The sequence below is a fragment of the Oncorhynchus mykiss genome, chromosome 2 (genome assembly GCF_057628025.1).
Source record: "Oncorhynchus mykiss isolate SJ-2025 chromosome 2, ASM5762802v1, whole genome shotgun sequence".
In the NCBI taxonomy this organism is placed as follows: Eukaryota; Metazoa; Chordata; class Actinopteri; order Salmoniformes; family Salmonidae; genus Oncorhynchus; species Oncorhynchus mykiss.
In genome coordinates this window covers 48,111,293-48,130,680 of record NC_143023.1, presented here as the reverse complement: position 1 = coordinate 48,130,680, position 19,388 = coordinate 48,111,293, and the positions used below count along the sequence as shown (strand labels likewise).

The 19,388-nt window shown below is 41.5% G+C and overlaps 1 protein-coding gene across 8 annotated transcripts in view; it reads right to left on the bottom strand.

The window, feature by feature from the left end:
• Positions 1–18,091, bottom strand: part of osbpl5 (oxysterol binding protein-like 5) — a 107,563-nt gene extending 89,472 nt beyond the window's left edge. For 2 of the 8 annotated variants that reach the window (XM_090201202.1, XM_090201268.1), the window contains exons 1-3: positions 17,808–18,057; positions 17,591–17,698; positions 9,592–9,800 (exon numbers count right to left, since the gene is read on the bottom strand). The gene's annotated coding sequence lies outside the window, so the exon portion shown is untranslated. Of the gene's footprint in view, positions 1–2,026; positions 2,089–9,591; positions 9,801–17,590; positions 17,765–17,807 lie in introns of those variants that run through there. The other 6 variants (XM_090201181.1, XM_090201252.1, XM_090201226.1 and 3 more) reach the window with 4 other exon arrangements.
• Between the last annotated feature and the right edge of the window lie 1,297 nt (positions 18,092–19,388).

The following is a 19,388-nucleotide window of genomic DNA, read 5'->3' as shown; positions in this document are numbered from 1 at the left end:
TAAATCATTAAGAGATTTGAGAGTTCACTCAGACCTTAAACATACTTATAGGGAGTATTGGGTACTCATCACTACATACAGAAGAGACAAATCAACACGGTTAAAAAATGCAACAAGAAATAATAAAATAATATGAATATAAAGTAAATGGCTCGGTAGAATAAACCTTTTTGCAAAAGTATAGTACAGGAATACAGGCACAATTTATAGTCCAATATTTACACATGTTTTGGGAAAGGTGGAAAGTGGTGCAAGTGTTAAGATTTGCAGAATTTAGCAATCATAATAAGAGTCTGATAGCAGCAGTTGTGACATGTGGGTAGCATGAGTGTGTGCGCGCATGAGCTAAGGGGCAGAGAATCAGGGCTAGTGATCAGTCCAGCTGAAGTGTTCAGCAGTCTGATTGCTTGTTGATTTAAAAAATGGTCTGGGAGCCTGTTGGTATCAGAACTCATGCGTCGATACAAACTGCCCAACGGTAAGGAAGTGAACAGCTAGTGGCTGGGGTGTGTGGGGTCCTTGATGATGCTGCAGGTCATCCTCAGACACAGCTTTGACTATATGTCCTGGATGGATGGTAGCACGGTCCCACTGATGTACTGGGCCGTCTTCACCACCCGCTGGATGGCCTTATGGTGGTGGTTGGCGATATTCCCGTACCAGGCCGTGATGCAACGGGTCAGAACGCTCTCGATGGTGAGGCGGTAGTTTTTGGACAGGACCCAGCCCTCAGAATAATCTCAGCTGTGCATAAGTGTTCTAAGCGTAAACTAGGCCTAGTTGACGTGTAATTTACAGTTAAATCTCATAACCGTTGGCAGGACTTTCACTTGCCAAGACAAACATGGGAGAGGCAGAATGTAAACATGCTTCCTGCCTGATAAGAGAGAGCAAATCGCTTGCTACATGGCCACTTACCTACCATTTCAGCCTGTCCGACATTCTGTCTTTGTGTGTTAGGGCATAGAGCTTGCCATTACTGCTTAATCAGTCTCTTGTATATCTATTTATGGAATAGGTTGTGTTATTTATATGCATTATTTATAAGTGCCGCACATTGTCTTGTGAATATAATTCGGAGCTGGAGATTTTAATCGGTTAACATCAAGTATTTCAGAGTGTGTTTGCTGTAGTTTGCGACTTGCTAAATAAAATGTTGAACTTAAAAACAGAACAAATACGCATCTCAATCCCAATAACGGCTGAATATTTCCACAGCGGTTTGTTCACATGCTCAACGTGGATCACGATGATACAACTAGGAAACGACCAGAAAAGCCATCATCCACTGTGCTAATGAGAGAATACAAATACGTCTAAATCACCTCACCTTTTCATTATAGGGTTTTTCTTATGTATAAAATGTAAACGTTTCCTGCAGGCAAACTGTGTTGCTGTGCTTTCTATAGCAGCCCGGGGTATCATTATAACCATCTGTCCCAGAACAACCTCCCAAACATCTACTCCCTTCAACCAACCCAAAAGTCTCACACCCTTGCCTGAGGCTCCTAGTTCATTCAGTCTTCAGCGGTTCCCTGCTTTATTTCAGAGGACACAACTGACCTGTAGTCAGTTCACTCATGTGGCAATGTCCTCCTCAGGAGAGAATAACTAAGCCAAATCAATAGGTTAGGTGAAGGTTTACTGATTTAGGTTTAATGATTTACATTTTGGTACAAATGACAATAGGTAAAACACTTTAGGCCTATGTGAAATGCAGCAAAAGACCATTAAAAACTTGCGCCATATAAAGATAATAAAATGTACTATGCACCTTTTGGGACATGCCCCATTTCCAATTTCTGCCTGTGCTCAAACATGACTCACCCTCATAAAACATACGTGCCATACTGAAACAAGAGTTTTGCTGCCATCAGCTTGGCCCAGAAACTAGCTCTGTTAAGCAACACCACACTGCCACTACTTTATACCAGGTAAACAGGTGTGTATGTGTGTGGCACAAAAACTACATTCTCACTACTGCTAGCTAACACACAGACTGATTGTAGCAGTGAGCTAAGCTTACCTTTCACCTGAGCAGCACAGGATACCACATCCAGAAGCCTACGTAAGAACAGTCTGCCTTACCTTGGGAGAGAGAGAAGTTTAATTCTGAATCACATGCTCCTTATGAATCACAGTCAGAGGCTGCACATCCCTCCCACAGACACACACCCTCCATATCACAAAACCAACTCCTGAGCCCCACCCAGTTGTCCTGAAGGAGCAGAGACAGGAAGCATTTATGTCTCCCTGGGTAGATCAAGCTGCCCGTTTACCCTGTTAGTGATGAAAACCACAGTACAGATTCAGCACGTCTGATTTGACTTGGTCCAAATGCCTCAGCAGCCTTTTATTCTGAATGAAGAAACCTTGAAATAGTCCACTGAAATAGGCTAGTCCATGTTTTGGCAGGAATACTTCAGGGGTTACCCAGTCAATAATTGTAAAGTGTTGGTCCTATGTTTCATGAGCTGAAATAAAACAATTCCAGAAATGTTGCATACTGATCAATATTTCTGTCTATAATAAAGCATTGGGTATTGAGTAGAATGATACCCAATCCTTAGGTAAATCTGTAGAATGCAATGTGAATGTCAGTACACACAATAAGCTGACTGGGGAGGTGAATTCACACAGTCACAGTCCTGCGATAAGAGCTAGAACGCTAATATTTGGGTAAACTCTTCACAGTTGTGTTCTGTGGGTGTCACCGAGTAGACTGGTAACCCATTTCATTGCTTCACATTCCAGCCTTGTTTAACATTATCAAATCTAAATATGGCATGATTCCACCAATTTTAACCTTCTGCATCACTTTCAACGAGGTACTTTTATTTTGAAGGAAAACTGCAAATTCCACTATTGTGCATAATCCTTATTGTGGCTAGCTTCACAAAACATAACCCCATCCGGTCGAGTCTCACTAGCCAGATGAAGCTAGCTGGCTACTTATAACATTAACCCTGTTGCCCAAAGCTAAGTAGCTGGCTAGCTATTTATTTTCATAAGCTGCAGTTCCATTTCAACAGGCGAACAACAAGTGGCTACTTAGCTAATACTTACTCACAAGGATTCCTAAACCATTGCTAAGAATATTGAAAATGACTGCAGTTTCTACTGGTCATTGTTTTCAGGTTGCTGAAAGCTAGCTACCCCAGAAGTTGCGAATAATAACAAATAATGCTTTATTACCAATGCAGTATTGTAAACACATTGTTCGTGGTCGGTGTTTGCATACTTTTTTCTACAGCTTTGACAGTGCTACTGATAGTAATGGTGGTGCTTGGCTTGCACGTGCAAATTCAGAACACACAACATTCTATAATAGAACTGTGTTATTTGACGTGTCAAATTAAAAGCATATTTAACGCCTCAAATAGCGTTATTTGACGCATATCTTTTTTAACACGCAAAGACCCAAACGGCGTTCCATAGTATGTCATGAAGCTAATAGCAGTGACGCTATTACTGTGTAACTCCGATAGGGCAACATGTGCACTGTTGACGAAAGCCAACGTCAAGGGCAATGAATTTCATTATCTTGGCGTTAATGGATTTCACCTTTGCGTTGTCTTGCCAAAATGTTCTTCCTCTTTCAAATGACTGCTCGACTTGTTGACTGCTCGATCCACACAGCAGACATTGTGGGCTAGGTTAGGAATGCTGTGTTGCACGTGTAGCGCGAAATTATACATAGCATCATTACGTCATGCACCTACGTTATATAGGTATGTACGTAAGCTTTGACATCAGTGTTAAACTAGACATCGGCTGAAACCGATGTTGGCATTTTTAGCTAATTTCGGCAGATTCCGTTATGTTCACCGATATATTGTGCATCACTAAAAATCATACTAAAATATCCTTGACTAAACAAATAACTTGTGTTTTTACATGGATATATTTCCATGATTATTTATTCATGCTTTAAAATTGTTTATGCAATATTTATCAAGCGTTGGTGGTTAAAGTGCATTCGGAAAGTATTCAGACCCCTTACATTTTTCTTTTTTTGAATAAGGCTGTAATCTGTCTTTCATCAACCTACACACAATACCTCATAATGACAAAGCAAAAACAGTTTTTTTTTTATTTAAGCTAATTTAAAAAAAATCACATTTACATAAGTATTCAGACCCGTTACTCAGTACTTTGTTGAAGCACCATTGGTAGCGATTACAGCCTAGAGTATTCTTCGGTTTGACGCTACAGGTTTGGCACACCTGTATTTGGGGAGTTTCTGACATTCTTCTCTGCAGATCCTCTCAAGCTCCATCAGGATGGATGGGAACCGTAACTCTGGCTGGGCCACTCAAGTACATTCAGAGACTTGACCCGAAGTCATTACTGCGTTGTCTTGGCTGTGTGCTTAGGGTCATTGTCCTGTTGGAAAGTGAATGGACCCCAGTCTGAGGTCCTGAGGTCCTGAGTGTTCTGGAGCAGGTTTTCATCAAGGATCTCTATACATTTTTGACTTGATCCTGACAAGTCTCCCAGTCCCTGCCCTGAAAAACATCCACACAGCATGATGCTGCCACCACCATGCTTCACCTTAGCGATAGTGCCATATTTCCTCCAGATGTGACACTTGGCATTCAGGGCAAAGAGTTCAATCTTGGTTTAATCAGACCAAAGATGGTCTGAGAGTCCTTTAGATGCCTTTTGGCAAACCCAAAAGGGATGTCATGTGCCTTTTACTGAGGAGTGGCTTCCGTCTGGCCACTCCACAATAAAGGCCTAATTGGTGGAGTGCTGCAGAGACAGTTGTCCTTATGGAAGGTTCTCCCATCTCCACAGAGGAAATCTGTCCCTCTGTCAGAGTGACCATCGGGTTTTTGGTCACCTCCCTTACCAAGGCCCTTCTCCACCGATTGCTCAGTTCAGCCAAGCGGCCAGCTCTAGGGGGTTCCCTAGAGCTCTGTGTCTCGGAGCTCTACGGATAATTCCTTTCACCTCATGGCTCGTTTTTTGCTCTAACATGCACTGTCAACTGTGGGACCTTATATAGACAGGTGCGTGCCTTTCCAAATCATGTCCAATCAATTGAATTTACCACAGGTGGACTCCAAGTTGTAGAAACATCTCAAGGATGATCAATGAAAACAGGATTCACCTGAGCTCAATTTCGAGTCGCATAGCAGAGTCCCTGAATATTTATGTAAATAAGGTATTAATTTCATTTTTAATACATTTAAAAAAAATCTAAACCTATTTTATCTTTGTCATTATGGGGCATTATCTGTAGTTTGCAGAGTGTTCATTTTATTTTTGTATTCTCTTATTAAAACAAGTCCAACGCTGCGTAATGGGCAGGTCTCTCACTGTCTGGAGGTTCTGGCTGCTGTGATTGGATAGAGCATACAGCTGATAGAGCACAATCAGCCCAGCTGCTTCTCAAGTGTTAGCACTGGGCAAGTGGGCATGACTGTAATTCATACCCAACCTACCAGTAAGTCATGACAAACTCTTGTACAAAACTCAGTTTTGTAAATATTGACTTTATGAACAAAGTTATCAGATTCACACTGTAGTCAGAGTGACACTAGATTCTTTTTTTCGGTCTCTTATTGACGCCACAAAGGTCATTTTAAAAAACCAGTGAAATTGTTTCTAAAAAGGGGGTTGACCTTTAATCAGTAGTTTTGAAAAGGCCTATAATTTTGAAAAGGATTATAAACAAACACTGACCTTGTGGTATTTCACTGATGAAGGACAAGTTATTTTAATTAAACTAATTTTGAGAGGGGCTGAAGCACTTCACCAATCAGGCCTTTATGGTAGAGTGGCCAGAGGGAAGCCACTCCTCAGTAAAAGGCACATGACAGTCAGCTTGGAGTTTGCCAAAAGGCACCTAAAGACTCTCAGACCATGAAAAACATGATTCTCTGGTCTGATGAAACCAAGATGGAACTTTTTGGCCTGAAAGCCAAGTGTCACGTCTGGAAGAAACATGGCACCATCCCTACGGTGAAGCATGGTGGTGGCAGCATCATGCTGTGGGGATGTTTTTGCGGCAGGGACTGGGAGACTAGTCAGGATCGAGGGAAAGATGAGCAGCACAAAGTACAGAGATCCTTGATAGGATCAGAGAGAAAAGTAGAGAGAAAAACATGGATTACAGGTATCAGCCACACTGAGCTGTAGGCTAGAGCTGCCCCTTTTAAGGTGTGGGACCCTAACCCAGATGCTTGTAAGGAATCCCTAGTGGCACAGTGGTCTAAGGCACTGCATCGCAGTGCTAGCTGTGCCACTAAAGATTATGGGTTTGACCCATGGGAGACCCATGGGGCGGCGTACAATTGGCCCAGCGTCATCTGGGTTTGGCCGGCAGCGATGTTCTTGCTCCATCGCGAACTAGCGACTCCTGTGGCGGGCCGGGCGCAGTGCACGCTGACACTGTCGCCAGGTGTACGGTGTTTCCTCCGACACGTTGGTGTGGCTGGCTTCCGGGTTAGGCAGGCATCGTGTCAAGAAGCAGTGTGGCTTGGTTTCTGATTTTTTTTTTTACCTTTATTTACCTTTATTTAACTAGGCAAGTCAGTTGAGAACAAATTCTTAATTTCAATGATGGCCTAGGAACAGTGGGTTAACTGCCTGTTCAGGGGCAGAATGACAGATTTGTACCTTGTCAGCTCGGGGATTCGAACTTGCAACCTTTCGGTTACTAGTCCAACGCTCTAACCACTAGGCTACCCTGCCGTCCCGATGCACGCCCCTCGACCTTCGCCACTCCTGAGTCCGTACAGGAGTTGCAGCGATGAGACAAGACTAACTACCAATTGGATACCATGAAATTGGGGAGAGAAAGGGCTAAAAAAAAATATATATATATACACACACACACACAAATAGCAATCCCACTGTGACCTCCGACGAGCCATCAAACAGGCAAAGTGTCAATACAGGACGAGGTTTGAATCCCACTACGCCTGCTTGGATGCTCATCAAATGTGGCAGGGCTTGTAAACTATTTAAGTGCAGAGATTACATGTATTTTTTCCCCCCAGCGCGTTTCTAGACAGGTGCATGACAAATGGTCCATTCTAAATCAAAACAAATTTCACACATATTATTTAGTATATGTGAAGACAGTATTAACTCAACAATGATAAAATATTAGTCCCACCACTTGTAAATGATACATTATCACTTGTGAATGATGCCCAGCATAAGGCAAGAAACAATGCCTTTCTCAAATCAGTCGCACACCTCACTAAAGTGGCCAAATAACTTCTTAAAATGAAGCACATTAATATGCTTTACAAGGGGTGTAAAGCCTAACTGGCATGCATACGCAGCGCGTGAGTTTCAAGTTTGGGGAAGATCATTTTCCATAAAAATGCACCTTTATAATAAAAGCATGACATGTATAATCACATTTGCGATCACTTTTGATAAGTGTTTTCCCGCTAATGGAAAGTTTGCACTTATAGTCTACTGCCATGTGCGCATTGTTGCGCTTATAATGTGAAGATGGCCTAATACTTCGTACACATTTGAAGCTAAACGTTCTGATCTGTTGCGTCAGCCTCATCGCGTAAAAAAGTTGTAAATTGTTGTATTAAAAGTCCTAGACTATGCTCTGAATATTTATTTTTTGCACAGAGTAGGTCAACTTTTGTACTATGGGGGATGCTTTTGCGGTTTGTTAGGCCTACTCATCTTGTTGGCTGACAAAGTAAATGTGGACAGTTCTTCCAATATCTTTAATACGCACCTCGGAATTGGATCATTTTTCCTCACATGTTGCCAAAACTCAACAGCGCGGGCCACTAGGCAAAATATGTGCTTTGATTTAAACTACAACACTGCTCAAATTCGCTTTCTGTACATAATTCAAAATGCTGTATAATTTAAGAACATCTAAATGCATATTTCCATGAAACTGATTGAGATCAAATGGCTGGCATGCAGATGCTGCATGGACGTTTCACAATTGACAGCAAGTAATTTGAAGGGAGGGTGACCAAACATTTGTACGTTAGGGATATACACATGCACAGAAAGTGATTTGGATATTCAGCTCTGAGGAAAAGGGATGGGGGGAACAGTTACCTTGGAATCCGCAGCCTCTGCCCTTTATTTAAGTAAGGAAAGGGAACATATGTGAGCGAGCAAACACACTGTTTGACTGAGTTCCTAATATACCTCCTCTCACCTCACATGCAGAAGTTATGAAGAGATCGCTGCTAGGTAACCACACAGACTGCTCCAGTGAGCGCTTAAGGCAAGTCCTGAACATGCGCTCATTGGCTTTGTGGCCACCAGTCTATGACTATCTTAGCTCCCTATATGAGAGATGAATGAAAAGAGCACGTGACAGGCACTAATACCCAGACCCTCTTCTAACCCATTGCGGATCGCTCATCTCCTATACTTCAGCCCTCAACTTTATTGAGAGTTCCAATGTGGTTCCTGAGTCGTTTTGGCAAGGCCTCCTTCGCATTTGTCTTTGACCCCCCCTTAACATAAACCCAATCACAAAATCACAGTTTGCTGCATAATGTCACAGCCAGGTTTGCAAAATCCTTTGAAAACATAGAGGGAGGCTTCCCAATCAGGCCGGCTTACTTGTGCTATAGGCATACAAGGGATACAGATTTCCCTAAGGTCATAAAATCAAGGATTCCTGATTCATCAGGAAAAAGCACAGCTTAAGTGTGGAGAAAACAGAGTAGAGAAAAATATGGAGCAAGGAGCTCTAACTCAACTAAAAGCGTACAAGTTTTAATGCAATTCCAAACACTGCTTTAACTGAAGCCCAAGTATGCAGCTGTGATGCAGTGCAGCTCTATTCTGCCCAGGGAAAAAGTAGGCCACAGCATCTACCAGCGCTGAGCTGGAGTTGAGACACAAATACACATCAAGAATAGGAAATGGGCTTCAAATTCAATGATACTTCTCCTTTGCATAGGCTACAACAAGGTGTCTGAAAAAGGCATTTGAAATGTTTACTAAACTACTGAGCAATTAAAACCAAGAGAAAAAAAAAACTTTCCCCACAATAGCCACAGACTGGGTTAAAAGTGAATCACACTAATAACTGATTAGCCAAGTGCAACGAACAAGCTGAACATAGTTTGATAAGAAATTACCCCACTTTATTAAGACCAGCTGTAATAAATGTATTAGGCCTAGATAAATTGGAATACATTTGTAACAGTAGGCCTACACATGTTTTACATTCACAAAATGTAGGTAAATTGACAGAGTAGAATTAGCGTGGTAAACTAGTAAATAGCCTATTTTATTTTAGTTGTACGGAATGCATTGTTTCAAATAGGAATTTTTCAGTAGAACTACTGAGGTTACTTTTGGTGAATACATTTTTTTTTTAAGGACATCCTACTCCAAAATACACCATCAGTAAAAAGATTTAGAATAAATACTCATTCAAGGGTTTTTCTTTATTTTTCTACATTGTAGAATAATAGTGAAGACATCAAAACTATGAAATAACACATATGGAATCATGTAGTAACCAAAACGGTGTTACACAAATCAAAATAGATTTTAGATTGTTCAAAGTAGCCACCCTTTGCCTTGATGACAGCATTGCACACTAGGCATTCTCTCAACCACCTTCACCTGGAATACTTTTCCAACAGTCTTGAAGGAGTTCACACATATGCTGAGCACTTGTTGGGGGCTTTTCCTCCACTCTGTGGTCCAACTCATCCCAAACAATCTCAAATGGGTTGAAGTCGGGTGATTGTGGAGGCCAGGTCATCTGATGCAGCACTCTATCACTCTCAACCTTGGTCAAATAGCCCTTAAACAGCTTGGAGGTCAATGTCCTGTTGAAAAAAAAATGATAGTCCCACTAAACGCAAACCAGATGGGATGGTGTATCACTGCAGAATTCTGTGGTAGCCTTGCTGGTTAAGTGTGCCTTGAATTCTAAATGAAACACAGACAGTGTCACCAGCAAAGCATCCCCACACCATCAAACCTCCATGCTTCACAGTGGGAAATACACATGCGGAGATCATCCGTTCACCTACACCGCGTCTCACAAAGACATCTCCAATTTGGACTCCAGACCAAAAGACAGATTTCCACAGATCTAACATCCATTGCTCGTGTTTCTTGGCCCAAGCAAGTCTCTAAATCTTATTGGTGTCCTTTAGTAGTGGTTTCTTTGCAGCAATTTGACAATGAAGGCCTGATTCACGCAGTCTCCTCTGAACAATTGATGTTGTGTCTATTACTTGAACTCTGTGAAACATTTATTTGGGCTGCAATTTCTGAGGCTGGTAACTCTAATGAACTTACCCTCTGCAACAGAGGTAACTCTGGGTCTTCCTTTCCTGTGACTGTCCTCATGAGAGCAAGTTTCGTCCTAGTGCTTGATGGTTTTTGCGGCTGCACTTGAAGAAACGTTCAAAGTTCTTGAAATGTTCCGGACCTTCAAGTAGTGATAGACTGTCATTTCTCTTTACTTATTTGAGGTGTTCTTGCCATAATATGGACTTGGTATTTTACCAAATAGGGCTATTTTCTGTATACCACCCCTACCCTTGTCACAACACAACTGATTGGCTCAAATGAATTAAGAAGGAAAGAAATTCCACAAATTAACTTTTAACAAGGCACACCTGAAATGCAATCTTAAATGTACAATATATTTTGATTTAACACTATTTAAGGTTCTTCAAAGTAGCTACCTTTTGCCTTGACAGCTTTGCACACTCTTGGCATTCTCTCAAACAGCTTCACCTGCTTTTCCAACAGTCTTGAAGGACTTCCCGCATATGCTGAGCACTTGCTGGCTGCTTAACCAACTTTTGACTGGTACTGTCATTTAGCAGATGCTCTTATCCAGAGTGACTTACAGGAGCAATACGGGTTAAGTGCATTGCTCAAGGGTACAGACAGATTTTTCACCTAGTCTGCTCGGGGATACGAACTAGCAACCTCTTGGTTACCGGCCCAATGCGCTTAACCACTAGGCTACCTGTATCACTTCAAATGAAAAAATGATTACATTCACAGGTTCTGTATTTCAGGAAATCATTTTGGAAGTACCCCAAATCCACTGTTTAATGATTGAACCATTTCATTTTGCCATAGGCTGCCATGCATTTGAAATGAGAGCTCGTCTTGGCGGCAGACTCAAGCTTGTTTAACAACAGTTGCCATCCTCCAGAAAACTGTAGTTGGTTAGTCAGCAAGTCAATCAAATGCCCACAATTCTAGGGAGGGACATGACAATTGACATCAACTGTGCGTGTGATCCTTTGCCCATACTGATGATTTGAGCCTGCATTTATGGTTTAAGAGATCACCTTGTGGTATTACAGTGGACATGGGTTCAATTGGTCCATCATGGTGAACTGTGTCTGCAGTTCAGATCAATAATAATAGAATATATAAGATCGATGACATAACATGTAAGTATGTTCACATCCTCCACCTGTATATAATGGCTATAGTCAGGTGATTGAGGCCTTCCCAGTGGACCAGTCACATGCTGAAACCAGAGGTCTCCCTAATACATGCCAAAGTGCAAGCAGGTGTCACAAGTTCCCCTTTAGGTAATCTGACCCACCACTGACTGGCACTTTCCGCTGTTCCTGTTCTGTGTGACACCTCTAATATCCACACACCCTCTCTACAGAAGGTTTCACGTTAGACCGAAACGTCGATACTTTTTCGATACTACAACATGAAACATGTTTCAGTACTAGAATTGTTACTTTTAGTTTGTCTATCAAATGTGTCTCACGTCTGGAAATGAACTAAATGCATTGAACTTAAACTTGGACAAATTAATAGTCCATCATATGACATGAACAGAATGCATCAGTGATTCCCTGCAACTTTCTGAAGGCATGGGAATAACCCTGTCTGTGTGTAGTGTGTGTATGTCCACCCTTAGCGCTGCTAATTATAACCGTATTCGGAAGAACGGAAAGGCTTTCCCAAAAACTGTCTCAATTAAAAAGTTAACTACAAAGTAGCCTATGCCTAGCGCACCTGCAGAATCATGAGCGTTTGCATCAATCCAGTGGACATTGGCTTTAAAAAAAAAAAAGTCCATCACATCTACAGTTGAAGTCAGAAGTTTACATACACCCTAGTCAAATTTATTTAAACTCAGTTTCACAATTCCCTTCCCACAATAAATTGAGTGAATTTTGGCCCATTCCTCCTGACAGAGCTGGTGTAACTGAGTCAGATTTGTAGGCCTCCTTGCTCGCACATGCTTTCTCAGTTCTGACCACACATTTTCTATGGGATTGAGGTCAGGGCTTTGTCACGGCCACTCCAATACCTTGACTTTGTTGTGCTTAAGCCATTTTGCAACAACTTTGGAAGTATGCATGGGGTCATTGTGCATTTGGAAGACCCATTTGCGACCAAGCTTTAACTTCCTGACTGATGTCTTGAGATGTTGCTTCAATATATCCACGTAATTTTCTTTCCTCGTGATGTCATCTATTTTGTGAAGTGCACCAGTCCCTCCTGCGGCAAAGCACCCCCACAACATGATGCTGCCAGCCCCGTGCTTCACGGTTGGGATGGTGTTCTTAGGCTTGCAAGCACCCCCCTTTTTCCTCCAAACATAACAATGGTCATTATGGCCAAACAGTTCCTATTTTTGTTTCATCAGACCAGTGGATATTTCTCCAAAAAGTATGATCTTTGTCCCCATGTGCAGTTGCAAACCGTAGTCTGGCTTTTTTATGGCGGTTTTGGAGCAGTGGATTCTTCCTTGCTGAGCGGCCTTTCAGGTTATGTCAACATAGGACTCATTTTGCAGTGGATATAGTTACTTTTGTACCCGTTTCCTCCAGCATCTTCACAAGGTCCTTTGCTGTTGATCTGGGATTGATTTGCACTTTTCACACCAGAATATGTTCATCTCTAGCAGACAGAACACGTCTCCTTCCTGAGCGGTATGACGGCAGCATGGTCCCATATACTTGCGTGCTATTGTTTGTACAGATGAACGTGGTACCTTCAGGCGTATGGAAATTGCTCCCAAGGATGAACCAGACTTGTGGAGGTCTACAATGTTTTTTCTGGGGTCTTGGCTGATTTCTTTTGATTTTTCCATGATGTCAAGCAAAGAAGCACTGGGTTTGAAGGAAGCCCTTGAAATACATCCACCGGTACATCTCCAATTGACTCAAATTGTGCCATGACATAATTTTCTGGAATTTTCCAAGCTGTTTAGAGGCAGTCAACTTTGTATGTAAACTTCTGACCCAGTGAATTAAGTGAAATAATCTGTCTGTAAACAATTGTTGGAAACATGACTTGTAGATGTCCTAACAGACTTGCCAAGACTATAGTTTGTTAACATGAAATTTGTAGTGGTTGAAAAATGAGTTTTAATGACTCCAACCTGAGTGTATGTAAACCTCCGACTTCAACTGTACGCTACAGAAACACTGCTAACCAAAACAGTGCGTGTGCGTGCATTTGAATTAAACAGCCACACTCAAATCTAAATGTCTTTGATTTTACCTCAGACCTCCCAAAGTGGTTCCCTGATGTGGTGTAAGCATTGCTGTCGATATAGAATGTTTTTTCTATTTTGTAAAAATTGCGATAATTGATTAAAAACAACATCCCAGTCTGTCTCGTCACTTTCTTTTTCTGCCTTGTTATTGTTTTGGTATCAAGTGTCGCTACACTAAACCTGGTATCGATGTCCAAATGCTGGTATTGTGAGACAACACTACTCCCTACTACTCAGAAAATTATACAAATAGGCTACCTTCAGATTGCTCAATGTGGAAAAACAGTGGACAAACCATGACAGAATTGGCCGAAAACCTCGACTTGTTCATAATCACTTTCATAATATTCCCTGACACTTCTCACCCATGCTCAAAATCTGTAAATGGTGAAAGTGTGTCAAATGATGACAACGACCCATTTCTCTCCACATATATCCGCTCAAACACAAACTGGCTAAACAGCGAAACCAAGAGATTAGTACAGCATACAACATGGTGCCAAGAGAGAGAACAGGGAACGGCATGGTCTGGAGAAATGACATGGTCACTAAAGGGACAAGTCTACATGCACTGATGAGGTGCTGAAATAGAGACAAATGTTGCAGTGAACCAGGTACTGGCATTTCAGCTAAACATTCTCACATGATTTAAATTAATGAATATTTATTTAACCTATTGTAAAAATAAAACCTGTAAAGTTGAAAGCCATTGAGGGTTAAATCCAGCTGAAATGCCAAGCTTGAGGGTTGAGTGAAAAGGACGGGAGATATCAATTTCAGAAACACCACCGTGAGAAAGCTATTCTCCTCCACCCTTTCCTCTCCTCGTATAAAAGCACCACAATACAAGTCATAATACCCATAAAACCTAGCAGTCAAACAGGGAAATGGTTTCAATAATTTTACACCATTCATTTTTCACCTTAGGGGATTTTAGAAGCACCTGTTTCGTGTACACTCAACCTTGCGTGCCATTTTGATAACCGTGTAACTCTTTCTAGGACAAGGTCAATTATCAATATATTCGCCTGTATTTACCCATAAAATACTGATGAATCGAGGCAAAGGTAAGCATCTCTGGATTAACTAATGTTAGCAAAATGTAGTAATTAACAAATTGGCTACATTTATTTAAATGGACAATTCTGAGAACCGTCTTGGGCAAGTTTTAAATTTGACACTATACCTGTTAGCAATGGTGCCAGCTAGAGATGACGTGCAGGTGCTTGCAGGGATTTGTAGTTTTGCATGATGTCTACTTTAATGCCAAGTAGCATTTTCAAATCAGAGTAAATAGAGCCAAATATATTGCTAAAAGTCATCTTGTCCAAGGGAGTTCCAGTGCATCCGGAAAGTATTCAGACCCATTCACATTTCCCACATTGTTACGTTACAGCCTTATTCTAAAATTGACTAAAAACATTTTTTTCCTCCATTGATAACCTTTTAGTTGTTTCTACAACTTGATTGGAGTCCACTTGCGGTAAATTCAATTGATTGGACATGATTTTGAAAGGCACACACCTGTCTATATAAGGCCCCACAGTTGAGAGTGCATGTCAGAGCAAAAACCAAGCAATTAGGTCAAAGGAATTATCCATAGAGCCCCGAGACAGGATTGTGTCGAGGTACAGATTTGGGGAAGGGTACCAAAAAAAAATGCCTGCAGCATTGAAGGTCTTCAAGAACACAGTGGCCTCCATCATTCTTCAATGGAAGAAGTTTGGAACCACCAAGACTCTTCTTAGAGCTGGCCGCCCGACCAAACTGAGCAATCGGGGAACAAGGGCCTTGGTCAGGGAGGTAACCAAGAACACGACGGTCACTCTGACAGAGCTCCAGAGTTCCTCTATGGGGATAGGAGAACCTTCCAGAAGGACAACCATTTCTGCAGCACTCCACCAATCAGGCCTTTATGGTAGAGTGGCCAGACGGAAGCCACTCCTCAGTAAAAAGGCACATGAAAGCCCACTTGGAGTTTGCCAAAAGGTACCTAAAGCATCTCAGAACGTGAGAAACAAGATTCCCTGTTCTGATGATACCGAGATTGAACTCATCGGCCTGAATGCAAAGCTTCACATCTGGAAAAAACCTGGCACCATCCCTAAGGTGAAGCATGGTGGTGGCAGCATCATACTGTGGGGATGTTTTTCAGCAGCAGGGACTACTGCCAAATCTTTTCAATCTCCTGAGGAGGAATAGGTTTTGTTGTGCCCTATTCACGACTGTCTCGGTGTGTTTGGACCACAATAGTTTGTTGGTAATGTGGGCACCAAAGAACTTGAAGCTCTCAACCTGCTCCACTGTAGGCCAATCGATGAGAATGGGGGCGTGCTCTGTCCTTTTCCTGTAGTCCACAATCAACTCCTTTGTCTTCATCACATTGAGGGAGAGGTTGTTGTCCTGGCACCACACGACATCTCTGACCTCCTCCCTATAGGCTGTCTCATCATTGTCGGTGTTCAGGTCTACTACCAGGACCAGCCAGGTTGAAGATACTTGCCAGAACATGCTCCAAGTATGTGTCTTGGCAATCAGTCTTGTGAATATTGACCTATTTAAAAAAAGGTCTTACACATACAGGCTACGGAGAGAGGGATCATATAGTCATCTGGAACAGCAGGTGTCCGCACACATGGTTCAGTGTTGCTTGCCTTGAGGCAAGCAAAGAAGGCATTGACCTCGTCTGGTAGGCATGCGCCTCTGGGCAGATCTCAGACGGGTTTACTTCCCAAGATCTGTGCCTCGACACAATCCTGTCGCGGAGCTCTATGGACAATTCCTTTGACCTCATGGCTTGGTTGTTTTTGCTCTGACATGCACTGTCAACTGTGGGACCTTATATAGACAGGTGTGTGCCTTTCCACATTATGTCTAATCAATTTAATTTACCACAGGTGGACTCCAATCAAGTTGTAGAGACATCTCAAGGATGATCAATGGAGACAGGATGCACCTGAGCTCAATTTCAAGTCCCATAGCAAAGGGTCTGAATACTTATATAAATAAGGTATGATTTTAATTTGTAATAAATGTGCAAAAATGTCCACTAATCTGTTTTCACTTTGTCATTTTTGGGTATTGTGTGTAAATTGATGAGGAATGTATTTTTTATATCCGTTTTAGAACAAGGGTAACAAAATGTGATAAAAAGTCAAGGGGTCTGAATAGGTTTGAATTCTGCAGTACCTAAATAAGGTTTCAAGGACAAAATTACATGTATTTGTTGTAGTGGGGACAGTAACATTAGTTCTCTCAAAATAAATTACACAACCCCTGTAGCCAGCTAGCATTTATTTTGACTTGAATCCCCATGTAGCTAATTTAGTTATCTAGCTAATATCTTCAATATACATTTAGCTGCAAACATAACGGAAACGCCTGAGGAAACAAGGGGGACAAAGTACATTGAAAGCAGGTGCTTCCACACAGGTGTGGATCCTACGTTTATTAAGCAATTAACCATTCCATCATGCTTGGGGTCATGTATAAAAATGCTGGGCATGCCATATTTTGGCTACCATAGTTCTGCCCCCATCCACAGGTCACTGACTGGTTCGATGAGCATGAACGACGTAAAACCATGTGCCATGGTCGTCTCGGTCACCTGATCTCAACCCAACTGAACACGTGTGAAGATTCTGGAATAAGAGCTGAGACAGCGTTTTCTAACACCATAACAACAACAAGTCACCAATTAAGGAATGTATCGGATCCCTCCAATGGAGATTCACACTTGTACAATCTAGTCCCAGGTGCCTTGAAGCTGTGGTGCCCCAATACCCTATTAAGACACTTTATGTTGGTGTTTCCTTTATTTTGGCAGCTACCTGTAAATCTGGCGTTACCCATGTTAGCTAGCTACGTTAGCGTAGCTAAAATGCTAGCTAGTTTAACGTTAACTAACTAACGTTACATGTTGAAACTATTTCAGCACCCTTTGAAGTGCCGTGGACCTTAAAGATATATAGCTACTCCCTTATAAATGTGGCGTAACCTTAGCTTGATAAGCTAGCAAATGTAACCGCTAGCTACTGGGAGAAGAACGACATGTGCTGCAAATGTTGATTTTTCTGAAATGAACAGCTACAAACATTGTAAACAAACGAGCCATACCTGTTACGCCACCGATCACGCAATTCGATGTCTCACACTTGGCATTCAAAGTCGGATACCGGTACACCAGCACGACTTCTCATCGCATTTTCCCGTATGTTGATATGACTGCAATGGCAGAGAGAGGTGGTTCATGGGTTAGTTCAGTTCACTTCAACGTTTGCTTCGTTACGTGACGGTTTGTACTAAACGACAAGTTTCCCAAAAAGGTGCGCACCGTTCTTCAACAATCTTTGAGGTAACGTTACTTAGCTCCGGTTTGGTGGCTGTTGCCCGATCATCATTATGGGTGTGACCGGTTCAGTTCGATTTCATTTTTGCCACGTTGTGGAACGATGTGGCGAACTACACGTTTCGCCAAAACGTTCTTATTGTATGTTCTTGAACATACTGTTATTTTTATTATTTACTTAACGAAGCCAGTCAGTTAAGAACAGTACCGTTTCCGTTGAGTTGAAAGTTGCACTGTTTTGTCGTCCTGAACACAACCCTGTTCAGTTCAACGTTTGCTACGTTGCGTGACGGCTTGTATTGAATGATACGCCCCCTTTATGGATGACTAAACCTTACATTATTTTAAATAAATACACACACAAGTTGATGAATTAATAAATACATCCATGCATAATTAAATAAATGAGCATGGAAATACAAAAATACTGACTAAAATTGATAAATGTTCTCTACATGCCTGTATGTATTTCGTTATCTACAGTACCAGTCAAAAGTTTGGATACACCTACTCATTCAAGGGTTTTTCTTTATTTTGACAATTTTCTACATTGTAGAATAATAGTGAATGCATCAAAATGATGAAATAACACATATGGAATCATGTAGTAACCAAAAATGTGTTACACAAATCAAAATATATTTTGGATTCTTCAAAGTAGCCACCCTTCGACTTGATTATATCTTTGCACACTCTTGGCATTCTCTCAGCCAGCTTCATGAGGTAGTCACCTGGAATGCATTTCAATTAACGGGTGTGCCGCCTTAAAAGTTTATTTGTGGAATTTCTTTCCTTCTTCATTAAGGATCCGCCCTTTTTTTCAATTTTTGCCGAAAATGACATACCCAAATCTAATCTGTAGCTCAGGACTTGAAGCAAAGAATTACATATTATTCATACCATTTGAAAGAAGCAACTTTGAAGTTTGTGGAAATGTGAAATTAATGTCGAAGAATACAACACATTAGATATGGTAAAAGATAACGTACCATCATCTTTGAAATGCAAGAGAAAGGCCACAATGTATTATTCCAGCCCAGGTGCAATTTAGATTTGCCACTAGATGGCAGCAGTGCAAAGTTTTAGACTGAGCCAATGAACTATTGCATTTCTGTTAAATTTTGTATGAAGACTGCCCAAATTGGTTGCCTAATTGGTTTATTAATACATTTTCAAGTTCTTAACTGTCCACGCACCTCAAACAATAGCATGGTCTTCTTACACTGTAATAGCTACTGGAAATTGGACAGTGCAGTTAAGTTAACAATAATTGAAGATTTCTGCCAATATCAGATATGTCCATGTCCTGGGAAATGTTCTTGTACTTACAACCTCATGCTAATCACATTTGCCTATGTTAGCTCAACCGTCCTGTGGGGGACCGACAGATCCTGAAGAGGTTCGTTTGAGCCAATCAGTTGTGTTGTGACAAGTAGGGGTGGTATGCAGAAGATAGCCCTATTTGGTGAAAGACCAAGCCAATATTATAGCAAGAACAGCTCAAATAAGCAAAGAAAAATGACAGTTCATCATTACTTTAAGATATGAAGGTCAGTCAATGCAAAA